Raw genomic sequence first — 16,727 nt, forward strand, 5'->3', positions numbered from 1 at the left:
TTGCTTCTCTATGTACATCACAAGTGACTACTGATCTGACACATAACTGATATTGCACAGAAGAACAATAAGGTTTTGGTCATATTTCATTATTTAATCCTCTGCATTTTAAATAAGTCCTGTGATTTAATAATATTTGAAAATACAATTAACATGAACAAAATATAATGGCAGCTGTAAAGTCGAATATTTGCTTCTAATTTTAGTTCAAAATTTAATTTAAACAATCTATATAAATAAAAATGTAATGTTCATTTGTGGAATTAACAGAACTCAAAAACCACTGGACGAATTGACACCAAATTTTGACACAAGACACCTAACATCCCCATTTTGTCCTTCACTTAAAATTGATTTTGTCATTTGGGAGTTGTAGTTGCTGGGATTTATAGTTACCTACAATCAAAGAGCATTCCGAACCATGCCGACAATGGAATTGGACCAAACTTGGCACACAGTTCTCCCATGACCAACAGAAAATACTGGAAGGTTTTGGTGGACAGAGTCCTTTGGTCTTGGGAGTTGTAGTTCACCTACATCCAGAGAGCACTGTGGACTCAAACTATGATGGATCTGGACCAAACTCTACACAAATACTCAATATGCCCAAATGTGAGCACTGGTGGAGTTTGGGGGAAATAGAATATTGACACTTGGGAGTTGTATTTGCTGGGATTTGTAGTTCACCTACAATCACAGAGCATTCTGAACCCCACCAACGATAGAATTGGGCCAAACCTCCAACACAGAACCCCCATGACCACCAGAGTGGGCCACAGCAATGCATGGCAGGGGACGGCTAGTTCTTAATAAAATAATTAAAAGTGTTCTGAGAAAAAACAGTTGCACATTATTCTTAAAGCAGGAATATAGGTTTAAGATAATGTCCAAAGAGTGGAAGACATAAGAAAAGGGTCTGCTACCATTAGAAACGTTTGGCCCCAATATGAAACTGAACACTATCTATCTGAACATCTATCTAGTCATAAGCATGTGGAGTATGGCATCTGACTCTTAAGGTCTGGAAGGGTTTATATCCCAAAAAAAGGGATATATTGATCCTGGAATGCAGAGACATGTCTTTGTCTCTGGTACTCTGTATCTGTGAACAGCTTGGGATGAGCATACATAAAGGACCATATCCTCTCACAAGGGTCTTGTCAACCAGCTACAATCAGCTGGACATGACCTTTGACATGTTCTATCTATAATGTCTGATATATAGTCTGGTTGGACTGGATGGCCCATGAGGTCTCTTCCAACTCTTTGATTCTATAGTAGGTTGGTACAGGACAAAAATGACATCTATTATGGCATCTTGAATGTGTAACACATTTTCCCTAGAGATCTGTCTTGCCCTTTATTTATTGGGCTTCCATGGCATAATTAAGTTGGATTTGTTTCAAGTGACCTTTAGTTTTGCTAGTGTTTGATGGTTTTATTCCTATGAGGGTTTTTTTGTATTAGCTGCTATGGTTTTTAAAAAAAATCTAAGTCTGGATGAGGTCTATGGAGATTCTGATAAGTCCTAAAGCTTCAGATGGAAAGTAATAATAGTAAGCAGCAGAGAAGGAAGTTAAAGAAAGGACATGCAGGACCTGGGATAGTTCCCAATGAGCACAGGCATTGCTCTGAAAAAAAGTATGGACTTAATTAGGATCTTAAAATACCTAGGAAGCTTGAAGTCCTAGCCATTACTGATGGGGGTGGAGGGATTCTAAATGAGCAAACCTCTTGTCGTCAAACATCTCTGTCTGTCCACCTTCTGTTTCTTGGGAAAGTTCCACTAGATTTTTATAACCTATTCACGTGGAAGGTCTGACATTAGCCAGAGCAAAATGCTTTTTCTTCTTCAGTGTAGTCTGTTTCAATTTTCCGTCAGATTATGCTACATCCAGATTTAAAGATCATGGGATTGCTGAGCCAGGTGCCCCTACCTTTTAGGATATGACTGTGTCAGACTAGATCTTCAAGTAGGATCCGAGTCTTCAGGACACGTTTCATGTATGTCACATGCACTTGGGAGAAGTGTAAGTGTTTGAACAGTTATTTCACACTTGTATAGAAAACCTTTTAGCAATCTTTGATGTTTTTCACTGCAAATCCTAAATCTTTACCATTGGCAGAGACCTAAATCATCTGGTGGACCAAAGGTCCCCTATGCCAGTCTACATCATGCCAACCCTGGATGAAGAGTAGGGATTTCTTATATACCCACTCCTGCTTAATGGTATGTAGCCTGAGCAGAGCAAATTGTCAATAGCTGGTACTACATGCATGTTTTCAAATTAGAATAGAACTGTCCTGTCTATCTCCTAGTAAAAACATGTACACACACATAGTAAAGCCATGTATGTGTACATGTGCCTCCAAATTACCTGTTGAGTTATGGCAACCCACATGAATATCATAGGATTTTCTTAGGCAAGGGATACTCAGAGGGGTTTGGCATTCCTTTCCTTTGATATAGAGTACTCAGTATTCATTGACAGTCTCCTATCCAAGTACTCCTCAGAGTTTTATTTTATTTATTTATTTCATGCATTTCTACCCCGGCCTTCTCCCCCCGAAGGGGGATTCAGAGCGGCCTCACACAAGCACCGTACGATGCTATCAACATGTAAGAGTTCAAAATACATGAAAAACATTAAAAATCATTAAAAACACATTATACAATTAATTAAACAGTAAATTAAACAAGCCAGTTAAAACCAAACCCAAGTCTGGGCAGATTCAATGTCACAGATATCCCAAGTCTTCTTTCCAATTGCCGCTGTCAACTAATCAAATGCCTGGTCCCAAAGCCTTGTCTTCAGTTGTCTTCTAAAGGACAGGAGGGAGGTGGCCAACCTGCCTGATGTCCCTGGAGAGAGAGTTCCACAGATGTGGGGCCACTGCCGAGAAGGCCCTGTCTCTTGTCCCCACCGACTGTGTTTGTGATAGTGGTAGGATCGAGAGCAGGGGCTCTCCTGAAGATCTTAAACTTCATGGTGGTTCATAACAGGAGTTACGTTCGGACACATAATCTGGGCCAGAACCATTGACCTTAACTCTAAAAATCAGATTGGATTTGGTGGCTTTAGGACAGGGGACCCCAAACTAAGGCCAGATGCAGCCCTCCAAGGTCATTTATCTGGCCCCCACTCTAAACTTTAGTGAAATGTCTTGAAGGCACACAACAACAACAATCCCAATTAACTTGACTATCTCATCAGTCAAAAGCAGGCCCACACTTCCCATTGGTAAGTTTTTGTTGGTTAAAATTGTTCTTCATTTTAAATATTGTCTTGTTCTTTCATGTGTTTTTGCACTACAAATAAGATATGTGCAGTGTGCATAGGAATTTGTTCATTTTTCTTTCAAACTATAGTCTGTCCCCCAACAATCTGAGGGACCATGAACTGGCCCTCTGTTTAAAAAGTTTGACGATCCCTGTTTTAGAGTATTAAGCCCATCATAAACATACATTGTCACATAAATAGAAATAGCTAACAAGGGGAAACTATCAAATGTGCAGTTAATATGAACAAGTTTTATCTTTCAAATTTGTTATATTTTCCCTTCAAACTCATTAGGGAATTGCATGTATTGTACAGGCAGGGCTTTTCTTATCAGTTTAGTGACTAGGAAGCTATATGCATAAGTTTCACATGTAGGCTGAAGGTTGATATCTAATATTCTAGGATGACTACATATTGAAAGTAGCATTAGAAGCTTGAAAAGTCCTCCAAGTTGGTGATGTGGACTCATCTCCCTCCTCTGACACACCAATTGCAGGAAGGTCTGTATTAAGTTGTAGAGCCCTACTTTTGCATACAGGAGTTCTTTCATTTATTGTCTCCCATCTTCAGTTAAAAAGACAGCCTTTCTGTGGCCCTGAAGTGAACTGCTGCAGAGTCGATGAAGTTGCTCTGGTGTAAGACAGTTTACTCTGTGCGCATGTGGAAAGGGATGTATAATATTTATATGGATAGACAATATGATGGACACTGTGTTTGACTTGTGTTAAAGAAGTGCCAGTTTTTAGTCAGTCTTCAAGAGATGTTGGAGTACTGTACTCCTACACCAAGCTTTGAAGCATGCTATTTATAGCAACAGTAAAATCACATGGAAAAGTTAGCTGAAAAACTGTCATTTTATATGGAGAGCCAGTATCATTTTCTGATTTCCATTTTAATTAGTGAATTACTTGAAGGTCAAGCAAATTATGTTGGAAGTTTCCAATGGAAAATAAACTTAATAATGTGATGAAAATTAATCAAGTCTTAAATTGTCTCTCTTACTTTCCTTAGTAGATATGTACCTGTCTTCCAAGGCAAAGTGGATAGCAAAGGGCAACATACATTACATGCTGATCCAGTTGAACCTTTGTTTATGTAACTAAAGCCTGTAACTCAATTAAAAGAAATTCCTATGTTCTTAATAATGTTTTATGATCTTTGCCAAAAAAAAGATCAAGTGTAGGAGAACGTGTTTGTATATTAGCCCAAACAACTGGACATAGTGCATATAATTAATATATAGGTACAACTTTATTCTTATGTGTTTCGGTTGCCCTGTACTAAGTCTCACTTGCATAACAAGTAAGACTTTTATCAAGAAAAACAATGCCAGATTGCAACAACAATTCTGTTCCAGCCTTTTGGTGAATATGAAATGACTTCTTATTTTCCTTGAATTAGATCCAATGTAAACTCTTATATTCCCAGCAGAGACTTGAAAGTTTTCAGAGCAGTGTTAAATTCCTCTTTTTGTGTGCAGATGTCAAAAAGCTTGCATTGTCACTGCAAATGCTTTTGTGTGTGTGTGTGTGTCAGGAGCGACTTGAGAAACTGCAACTCGTTTCTAGTGTGAGAGAATTGGTCATCTGCAGGGACATTGCCTAAGGGAAATCCAGATATTTTATCATCCTGTGGGAGGCTTCTCTCAAGTCCTTGAATAGGAAGCTGGAGCTGACAGATGGGAGCTCACCCTCACTTCCCAGATTTGAACCACCAGCCTTTTGGTCAGTAATCCCACCAGCACATAGGTTCAACCGATTGCACCTCCAGGGGCTCCTACTGCAAATACTTTTTAAAAATACATTTCTACTTTAAGATGGTATTGAATAAGAGATGATTTAAATTCCTGGCTCATCCCCTATATCCCCATGTATAAGTCTAAAAATGTTTGTCAAAGAATTAACCATCAAAACCTGGGTCAACTTATCCATGGGTTAGCATGAGCACTGTACTTTCACTTTTATTTTAAAAAAGCAACCATCCTCTCCTCTGAATAAAGTGACGCAAAGCAAAAACATTGTGTAATGCACCTCAGCATTACTTATTGTGAAAGTTCTGTGAAATGGCATTATTTGAAAGTTTAGCTGACTCATATGTTACTTTATAGGAATTTTAATCAGAAATTCAACTCCCATACTTGTGTTGACTTTTCAATGGACCACTGTGAGTATAATAAGCAAAGTTTTTGAGACTTTGATTTTTTGTATTTTTAAATTTTGATGTATAAGCGGAGGATTAAGAATAACTTTAATCATAAAGAGAGATATCTGTTTTGTTAAACAAATGAAATTTTATTTTTTGGCTAGGGAAACATTAACAAGAGGAGACTGAAGATATCATAATAAGAGAATTGTGGCACTATTATTTTGAGAGGTTATTCTGATTTGTAATGCTAATTTAGAAAAATATTATGCTTATCTTGTGTGGGAGAATAATGAGTATATCAATACACGTGGTTATGAAAATGCCCTGTAAAACAGTTATGACCTTGTTGAATTTGGCAAATTAAAGGTCTTGACTTGGAAAACTTTAAGGGATTATGGAGAAAGTATTGTTGGTAGAATCTGAAAAATAGTAGGTTGAGCAATATGAAAAAGTGCATTTAAGGTTGTTGTTGTATTTTTTAAAAAAGAATTTTATTTTGTTAGTTTTGGTTCATATCTTCAATGTATTAAATGGCATTTTTAATCCTGTTCCTATCCTCCAGTGTCATCTCCAAATCTTATCAATATGTTCTCTATTCCCTCTATTCCATTGATGAAGATATTACATAGTACTGGGCCGAAGACAGATGACTCACTCTAGAAACATTTCATTTTTAAAAATCAAGCTGACTGGGTAGTAATTGCTTGGTCCCACCTTTTTGAAGATGGGAACAACATTCACCCTCCTTGACTCTGCTGAGGCTTTCCTTGTTTTCCAGGGAGTCTCAAAGATAATTGCCAGTGGTTCTGAGATTAGTTCTGTAGTTCTCTCCTTCTATGTAGTTCATCAGTCCTTGGAGGTAATCACAGGATAATGTGTGAAACATAAGGAGAAAGACCTTTGAAGTCAAAGTGTACCCTGAATCCACTGGATTGTTGTAAAGTGCTGAGCTTCACATCTGTCTAGGTTGGAGCAGCATGCACACATCTCATGCTTGCTTTGTGTTTTGCCTGCTAAGTCGTCCAGTTGAAATCAGTACATATAATCCTGCTCAAAGAGCACAACTGGCCAAATTGCTGCACCAATTTTGGCTGGTACAAAATGTGAATGTGTTTTAGTGTCCTCCATTCAGCACTTAGGATACAGTTTGACAACTTAAATTGCACACTGTATGGCCCATTATGCTTCTCTCCCAAAGGATGCCAAGTTGCAGCTAGACTTTCCTGGAGGCTTAGCAGAGTGAACAGCTGGTGGCATCGGTCTGTGATCTAACAATTGCATTCTCCATACTTTAGTATTATGATGTAATGCGTAGGGTTGAGTGAATGACCCTTTCAATTATTCACAAGATGACCCTCGATGAAATTTTCAGCCTTTTGTTAAGAAGTGTTGCCTCATAACAATATCAACTTAGAATTGGAAGCTTATTTAAAATTAAGCATGAAAAGAATGTAGCACTGTTTCCATAATAATATGAGTAATTTAATAGCTAAATGGGGTGTTGAATGTATAATCTACTTGAGAATTAATCTTCTTGAATTCTGTCCAGCTTACTTCTGAGCATATGTAATGGGGTGGGAAGTTGGAACTCTAGATTTGTTAGACTGCAACTTCTAATAATCACCCCGCAACTTCCACACAGACTTTTTCATTCAACAGTACACCAAATACTTCTGATTTTGATCCAAGTCCTTCTTAAAATGGGGACCAGATGTGACATTGTGTACTATTAATTACCATTTGGAGATATTTCCTCAAAAACTGACATACTTGGGGGCGGGGGGGGGGGGGGGGCAGGGAGGGTTTATGGGAAGATATTTTCCTGCATTTTACACCTTTAGCACATTTTCTGAATGATTTTCCAGCACAAATTTCCTGAAGGTTGTACCTATTTTCTTTCAAAATAGGACAGTTGCGGTCTTTGGGAGACTAATAGAAGAACATGGGGAATCACTGTTTGCTTAGGGGTCTACGTGTAGCTACATGCTACATTTACGTCTACCCTGGCATAGCCAATAACAAAATATTGTGTTAGTTGCAGTCCAGACTATTTGGAGGGGCACAGTTAATCACACCAGATGAACAGGAAACAATTCTCAGAAATTTAAGTCCTTTTATTTTGCTGATATCTATTTGTAAGGTTTCTAGCATATATGCCACTCTTTTAAAAATAAATGATATCACTTAAATCCCTTGCTGTTTGGTTGAAAATTATTGAGAATAAAACAGTTATAACATTCACTTCAGATATAAAATAACTGCGAGGCATTGTAATCTATTGTAAGTGTAAGGCATTCCTGAGGTATAAATTCATTGAGAGTAGGAGGTATGTTCTGGCAAATTAAAGGAACACAATGCTAGCATCCATTAGTGGTAAATGTATTAACTTAAGTGTACATTCATGTATACCATATATACATGAAAACAGGCTTGTGACTGTAAGAAAAAAAAGCCAGCATGGCCTATAAACAGTTTTGTATGAGTTATAGCTGCATTATAATTTTACAGCTGAGGGACAAAAAAGAATGTTATAGGTAGGTTGACATACTTTCTTTGATGGGCAGTGTAGAGGGGTGAAGAAGCAAACGGATGAAGAAAAAATTACATCAGAATTAAAGATGCTTCATCTTGAAATTATATACCTTTAATCATTCAACCTAAAGGTAGAACAGGATCTATAAATCACAGTGAACAGTTGATGTCCACTGTAATGGGATTTGGTTCCAGGATCCCCCATGGATACTAATATCTGTGGATCAGCAAGTCCCATTATATAACAGTAGCATGAAATCCTGCCTTGTATAAAATAGTAAAATTATGGTTTCCTTTTCTTTCTTTTTTTAATATTGCCATGGCATGAATGATTGAATCCATGGATACAGAATCTATAGGTATGGATAGCCAACTTCATCTGTATTTACTAATCTATCAAGGTTTGCTTTTGTTTTGTTTTGTTTTTGTGTGTTAACTAAAGCAGAACTTCCACATGTCTCCTTTTAATCAGATTTTCAAATATAAGAATGGGAATCAAAAACACTTGGGGTAGAAATACTTTGTGGGCATATCAGTTTGTTATAGGCTTATATCTCAATATCAGTCTGTTCTATGATATTAAGGTCTTTAGTTGCTTGCTTGCTTGCTTGCTTCCAATAGTTTTATTTTGCTGCAAAAAATGAAAAAATATATAAAGAAATTAGCCAGTAACTCAATTTTTTACTATAGAAACAGAAACTGCTGTTGAGTAAATTTTTAAAAAGCTTTTCAGAGGGCAAGTGAAACTTTTAATTAACACTGAAAAGGACCTTTCTTTGCTAAGATTTATTTGTGAATAAATGATTAGGAAAGTTGATTACTCTCCATATGGACATTACTGGATAATACAGCGCTATAAGACATGTTTTTGGTAATCTTTGCTTTCAGCGAATAATGAAAAGTTATAAGGAAACAGCTGTAAAGGGCTCAAGTGCAGGGGTAACCAGAATTGTGTATAGAGATTATTTATTTTCACTACCATTTTCAAAAATACCTCCATTTGGAGAGTCATAGTGGTAGAATGAATTGAGTGTTGACTCTGAAGACTAGGGTTTGAATCCCACTTGGCCATGGAAATCCATTGGATCACATTCTCTTAGCCTCAAAGGGATGCAAAGGCAAAGCTCCTTTGAACAAATCTTGCCAAGATAACCCAATGATAGGGTCACTGTAAATTGGGAGTGACTTGAAGCCATACGACAACAAAGAAAAATGTTAGGATTTTCCCATACTTGTCCAGCACTTTGAGAATGATAGAAGGATATGTGTAGACATCTATTTTGCTCCTGGATTCTGAAGATGAGAAAGTATTACAACTAAACTTTAAGCCAACATCATTTTACAATCGTAATCTGTAATATATTGAGAATGCATGCTATTAGAGTATGTTGCAGAGATGTCAACGCATTAGGTCAGAATAAGAGCAACTGGATACTTGTTTTATTGTTAAGGAACTGGAGAAAGTGGAGAAATAAAAAGTTTTAAAAATCAGATCTTTGCTGTCTAGTTGAGAATTGCAGTAGCTGTGAGCAAATGTATCCACAGTTCTGAGAGCAATGAATGTTAATATCGTATTTCCAAGCCAAAATCAGTTTATTTTCTAATGGGGTGAAAGATTCTTTAAAAAGAGAGATATTATTTTTCTTAAGATATATTATTTGTTTGTTTTGGGTACCTGGCGTTGCCTGGTGTAATGGACTCATACCTTTTCTGGTTAGGCCGCAGCCTCCAAAGTCAGTAAGCCGGCTCCATGTTAGTGAGGGAATGCAAGGAAAATCAGATCAGCAGAGGGGAGGAGTTTAGCTATCCCATGATTGGCTAGGACAGATGGGAGGAGCTGGAGCTGGGAGTGTAAAAGAGGGAGGCAGCTTCTGACAGGGAGAAAAAAGGGTTTTAACAACAGGAGAGAGAGATTGGATTTTAAATCTGAAGGGAGAGGGTGGTTTTCGAGTGAGCTGAAGTTTCCTGAGGGAGAGTGTTTGAAGGCAGGTGTGGCTATAGAGTGGCCTGGAGAGTTGATAGCAGCCTGTGAACTGGTGTGGGTGGAAACACACTGGTTGTTTTTACTCTCTAAAGGACAGGGTATTCTAGGAAAGCTAGATACGCTGAGGGGACAGATAGGTTTAGTCTGTCAGAGGGAACTTGCTCGTGTTGAAGAACAGGTAACCAGTTGGGGAGTCCAGTAAGCTTGTTAGGACTCAGAAACTATTTGAGAAGTTTGTGCTGTGCTAACCATATACGCTTGTGTAACTCTAAGAAGAATTTAGTTGTTTGTTCCAGTAAATATAAATAAACTTTGTTCTAGTTCAACTTTCCATAGAGTCTTCACATTGTTTCATTCCATTAAGTCTGTTCCAATAATTTCTAACATCTTTTCACCCCAGACACTTTAGAGGGAGTTAAAGGAAGGGCTGGGGCACAACAAGCTTTACCTCAGGCATATCAAGATAAATTCTCAAATCTATTTGAGTGGTGGCAGTAATTCCTCAATACACACCAAGCTTTGTGACAGGTGTCCAGTTGGAGACTTAGAAAATAAAATCATCTACTCTGAACCTTCAAATTGGTGTCAACAGCTGAATGGTCGTTAGTCCTTGTTTACATTGGTGACCAGCTGTAAGCAATATAACAGCCGAAGGAACGTGTGGGTGTGTGCGCTAGGGAATATATTAATTAAGTATTATTCCCCTGAGCCCTGGCTTCGTTACCTGGGTTATTTGAAAAAGTCATGTTTTTATTTTACAAAATGCATAAGGTTGTGGATGAACTACAACTCACACTATGCCAGGTTAACCCTGAAAAACACTATCAGTACTTAAAGTTTGTTTTGTTAGGCAAGTTTGCTCTAGATCCATAATTGTTGGGGTTCAGTGTACTCTCTGGCTGCAGGGTAAACTACAACTCCCACTATGGTGAGTCAGTCCCCTCAAACCCCTCTAGTAGATTTTGTTGGTTATGGGGGTTCTGTGTGCCAAGTTTGGTCGAGATCCATCATCAGTGGAGGTCGCAGTTTCTCTGGTTGTGAGTAACTACAACTCCAGAAAGGAAGGTCAGTTCCCTCCAGTAATCAAATTTCGGCATATCAGGTATGTGTGCCAAGTGTGGTCCAGATGCATCAGTGTTTGGGTTCACAGTGCTAGATGTAGGTGAACTACAATCCCCCAAAATCAAAGTGTTTTCCCTCCAAAGACCTCCAGTATTTTTTGCAGGTCATGGGGACTCTGTGTGCCAAGTTTGAGCCAATTCCATCTTTGGTGGCATTCAGAGCTCTCATTGATTGCAAGCAAACTATAAATCCCAATGCCTACACCTCCAAAATGTCCAGGCCTCACGTTGGGATTAATTTCAACAATTCAGCAGCAGATCAGTTGCACAACTTCAGCGCTTTCCAGTAGCTTCTTCCTGCACAGTATTTTCAGTCAACTGCTCCCACAGCCTGCAGTCACTCTGGAACTTTTTACAGACACTTGAGCACATGCCCGGCCATTGTCAGTTTTACCATTGTCTTTCCCCCAGTCTAGATGACATTACAAACTTACCACAGTACACAGTTATATCTTGTCTTAGCAGACAGGTTTTTTTAATCAATTACATAGAGCCTTCGACGAACAGCATCACAGCACAAGGAGAGAAATATACACTGTACATGATTTCCTTATATACAATTCTATACAATTACACATAGCAATCTCTGATTGGTTCCCAACTCATTAACTTAACTCAGGCCCAGGATTACATCATTCACAATCACCTGGACTAGGCCAGAACACACTCCCTAAATGAAGTTCTATATACAGTTAATGCATGACTCAGCATTTCCAATAGAAGCCTATTAGCAGTGCATGACTCAGCTATATTACATTACAATACATTGTAAAACCTGACCAGTATTCAAATTTGGGCATATCAGGTATGCATACCAATTTGGGTTCAGATCAATCATTGTTTGGGTTCATAGTGAGCTCTGGATGTAGTTGAACTACAACTCCTATAAATCCCTCCAAAGACCTTCAGTATTTTTGTTAGTCATGGGGGTTCTGTATGCCAAGTTGGTTCCAGGTTAGGTGTTGGTGGAATTCAGAGTTCTCTCAGATTGCAGATGAACTATATACCTCCCAGTATCTACAACTCCTATAAATCATGGTGAATTCTGCCCAGACCTCTCTAGTATGTTCAGTTGCTGATCAATGCTGCCCTGTTTAATGTGTGCCATAGAAAAGAATAGCAAAGTGTTAAGGGAGAGGCAGTGAGCGGTGTATGCAAATTCTACACCAGTACAGAGAATAAGAAACACTGGGTTGTCTGTGATAGAGAAAACACACAAAACCTAGGATGAAATTGTCCCTGTATGAAAGCAGTATTGTGTTTGTGGAGGACATTGGCAGGGCTCTTTTATATGTTCATGGTGCTCACTATAACCTGCAATGTCATTGGAGTGAGGGCCATTGGTGTCTCCTGAGTAGTGGGAGCTATAGCTGTTTGTAGAGGCAGGCACTTAAGTGGACACTCCAGCCACACACACACATACATGTTTTCACTTTTATTATGTGTATAGCTATGTGTATATATTAGATACATTATATGTGATATACACACATAGGTACATTTTCTCAGATATAATTGTTTCTGGAGGATATTAAATCTTAGTAGGAATATGATTTTCATTCCAAGTTTAGTCTGTTAAACATGTTGTCACAATGTAAGAAGAGCCCTGCTAGATCGGTCCATCTAGTCCAGCATTCTATATTCTTAGTGTTCAGCTGAATACCTATGGAAAGGCCACAAGCAGAAGTTGAGGAAAATATACTCTACCAATAATATTGTCCAGCCGCTGGTGAACAGATGCATATTAACTTTGATGCTGTAACATAAGCCATTTGTAGTCATTAATGGTTTCATCCTGCATTCATTCAGCCTACTTTTAAGGCACCTCAACTGGCATTCATCTGTATCTTCTGTTAGTAGATGTCATATTTCAGTCTTTGCCAACCTGGCCATGATGGCTAGTTGTTAAGAGAATGATAGGCCAATACAGTACAGTTTTAATTTTGTGAGGTATGAAGAGGCTCTACCTGTGTCTGTCCTAAATTATTTTTCATTCAGCTTCAGTTAATGTCCCCAGATACTAGCACTTGGAACAAGTTAGAAAAAAAATGTCTTCTTTCTCCATACTTTTTGCTCTTTGGCCACACTCCTCTTTGTTTAAATGCCCTTTTCCTATAAATAACTCTATATGAGCAATTGTTCCTGTCTCATCATTATTTCACTTGTTATTTTTCTGTGCCTTTTCTGACTCTATACAGTGTTTATTTCCATTTGTAAATATTTCTTTGACATTCTCCTTTCTGTTTAGCCACTCTCAATAATTTGGTGTCATCAGCAAACATGGTTTCTTCATTAATCACCCTTAACCATTGATCATTTATGGTGTGTTTAATATTATAGTTCTCATCACAGCTTTTTTATTAATTTGTGTCTACTCTTCTTGATATTAAAGACCTACACATAATTGTTTTCTTTAGAAAAATAATAGAGCATATGTCATGCTGCCAGTGTTTTGGGGCTGTAATTCCCTTCACCCGAGGAAGCTCACTGCTGCTGAGTGGTAAGGAGTGATAGGAGTTTCAGTCCAACAAAACATTTCCCCTCCTAGCTTTAGAAGTAAATGTCACATTCCTACAAAACATGTTTTTTCTTGGATACAAGCTTAGTTCAAGCATTACTAATCTCAGTGTTTACTTTTCCTGTTGCAGATGACAGTGGGGCTTAGCCTGTTATAACTAGTTTTGTGAGACTTATTATCAATGGTTTGCCACTAATATAACAGAAGTCCTTCCCTTTCTTCTTTCTCATCTTCCTTTTTTGTCTTCTTTTTGTTTCTAGCCATTTTCAATTTTTAAGAAATGTTTTCTCATAAGCACAAAATATATTATTTGCAAACAGATCTATTAAATGAGTTTCTACAAAGGTTTAACAGTTTTATTTTTCAAAATTATGCCAAGGATATTGATAGCACAGGTAGTACAATTTTCAGGAGCTAGTCAGGTTATTATTTATGGGTGTTTAAGCCCTCAATAGACTGTCACCTTCTTGTGGTGAGGGGACTTACATGTTCCAATGAACCTGCAGGTGTAACTGTTGCAGTCATGTACTACCAGGAGGGCCATGGGAGGATCCAGACCAAGAACAATCTGAAGACCTCAACGGTGGAACAGGCGGACAACAACATGGTACATGTTACAATGGCAGTGAAGGCAGAAGAACGCTGCAACAGATAAGCCACAGTCATCATGTCAACCATGTAACTGAATAGGACCCTTATTCTGTGAAGATTGTGTATTGACTGGTTGTACACTGACTTCCACACATAAAAAAGATCTCACGCATGAGCGTCTTTCAAGAAAAATAAAACAAAACAAACAAAAGTGAGTGGCGACGGGGACTGGACTATGAAATCTGGAAGCCCCTAGTCACTAACTGGCACACAGGCAGTTGATATGGATTCAGTCATTCTACCTCAACGTCTAAGGCAGTTGGGTAGTTTGGCAGTTGAATCCATGACTGAGCAACCTTTTTTAGGATTCACTCTGCTTGCCCCACATGGGGAGGGGGCTATAAAATGTGCCCTAGACATAGTCTGCCTCTCTCATCCTTGACATCCTTCTGTTTCTATAGGGGTCACTTCCTTGCGGCCATAAAAGAAAAATGAACTTTGGAACATAGAATGTAAAGACATTGCTAGACAAAACAGATAGTTAACACCCTGAACACAGGACTTCTATTATTGCAAGGGAGCTGGGATGCTTTAACATCGACATAGAAGCACTTCCGGAGAGTAGGAGAGGGATAGCTGAAGAATGAGAAAGGAGAGTACACCTTCTTCTTGAAGGGACTGTCTGAAGAAGAATGAAAAATTCACGGAATTGGCTTTGTTACAGAAACAACCTGGTAAATCCTCTGTCTGAAGCATCCATTAACATTTCTTTTCCTGTCCACCAACATTCCATATTCCATTCTTCCATTTTTGAGTTGGGAGGATGGTAACTGCTTTTGGAGATGGTGGTCGGGCATTCAGTCAATATGGCCAGTCCAGCAATAGATTGGAAAGCCCCTTCCCAACAAGCTGAAGACATTTTCCAAAGATGAAATCACATCCTCCAGGAAAGAACAATATCCAGATTGTGAAGATGCACGTTCCAAGACATAAAAAGCCCTATTTATAGGCTTAAAAATAGCGGCCTCAAAACTGATGATGTTTTATGTGTATTATAATTGCTGGTTTCCGTTTGAATTGGGTATGGTAGCTGCATGCCATCTGGTGTACTTGTAAATACAGGGAAGGGCTCTTTGAGTGAATGTATCAGGCTGGTTCAGTTGAAGTGTTCAGTATGAGTATTTGCCTGGCATTCTTGTAAGGTGGAGGACAATGGGTGCAGAATGGACATTCTTTTCATTCAAAAAGAGGCCGACTGCTTTTTGGGATTAGGAAAGAAATAAATTCTAATCATGTGTTTCCAATATACTAGGGTTTGTGTTAGAAAATAATACAGGTGCGAATAACAGGACATGTGGAAAAGCTTAAAGCTATTGTTTTCAGTAAAATGCAAACACTTTATTGGGCTGTTATAGGCTTTTCAGGCTGTATGGCCATGTTCTAGAAGCTTGGCCATACAGCCCAAAAAACTAGAACATGGCCATACAGCCCGAAAAACCTACAATAACCCAGTGATTCCGGCCATGCAAGTCTTTGATAAAACACTTTATCGATTTCTAGGCAAGGGACCAGCATCTATTTGTACTTGAGATTAGAGTGCAGTAAGGAGATTTTATATACCATATGTAAAGGAAACACTGAAGAATCTTAACCACGCTTTACACAATATTGATGGATGTATTTAAGTTTTTGCATCTGACTTTTTCAAAGATGGATGGGGAGAATCCTACTCTAAACCATCAAAAGATAATGCACAGTTGATCATATAAAGTAATACTGCATAGTAACTCCTTTTTCCAGAGCAGAAGTGTTTTGTAGGAATTTTGCAAAAGTCCTTTCAGTTCTCCTGCAGAGAGATACTTTTATGATACATTCTGAGCAGAGAGATACTTTTATGATACATTCTGAGCCCATTAATATTTATACCTGGCCAATTTAAATTAATAAAATACTTTCCTTTCTGTATTATGAATGGCTAGAGTTCATTGTATATGGCTGTAGCTTTAAGAAATTATTAACAACTTCAGTATAAGGATTGGCTTGATGAGAACTGCCCAGGATCTCTTATACATTTAATTTATTGAGTTTCCCATTGAAATAATATTGTTGGCCATTGCCATAGTTAGTAGATAATCCAACCTCAACAAGGTTGATAATCCTGTCATTTGTAATGTCTTAAAACATGCCACTTTCAGACTAATCTCTTATCTGTAGGTGGAATGGCAAATGCATCAGGAGAGATCACTTAAAAACCACAGATGTCCCTAACATACTGTCACTTTCTGTTCTTGTGTAATTGTTGGCACTACAATGAAGCAGTGTTTTAGACAAATTGTGCTGCTTTTCTGTGTGCTGTTTTGTAAGAGGAAGTACTTCAAAATACCAGAGGTCACAGGTACAATAGTTCTGTTCAATGGCCCTCATCCAGCATCTCATTCTTGCAGGGATCAGTGTACATTGTCTACAGCATATTATTACTTATATCATCTTGGTATTGGGGGATTAAAACCACAACCCTGCTTCCCTCCTGAGCAGTTAGTTGGAGCATCACCTAG

At 38.3% G+C, this 16,727-nt stretch overlaps 1 protein-coding gene across 5 annotated transcripts in view; it reads left to right on the forward strand.

Moving 5' to 3' along the window:
• DAGLA (diacylglycerol lipase alpha) overlaps positions 1–16,727 on the forward strand; it is a 135,696-nt gene that overhangs the window by 56,419 nt on the left and 62,550 nt on the right. Inside the window, exon 1 of one of the 5 annotated variants that reach the window (XM_060770755.2) lies at positions 5,387–5,444. The exons of the other annotated variants lie outside the window; for them this stretch is intronic. The gene's annotated coding sequence lies outside the window, so the exon portion shown is untranslated. Of the gene's footprint in view, positions 1–5,386; positions 5,445–16,727 lie in introns of those variants that run through there. 5 annotated transcript variants of the gene reach the window in all.

This window comes from Anolis sagrei, chromosome 1 (genome assembly GCF_037176765.1).
Source record: "Anolis sagrei isolate rAnoSag1 chromosome 1, rAnoSag1.mat, whole genome shotgun sequence".
In the NCBI taxonomy this organism is placed as follows: Eukaryota; Metazoa; Chordata; class Lepidosauria; order Squamata; family Dactyloidae; genus Anolis; species Anolis sagrei.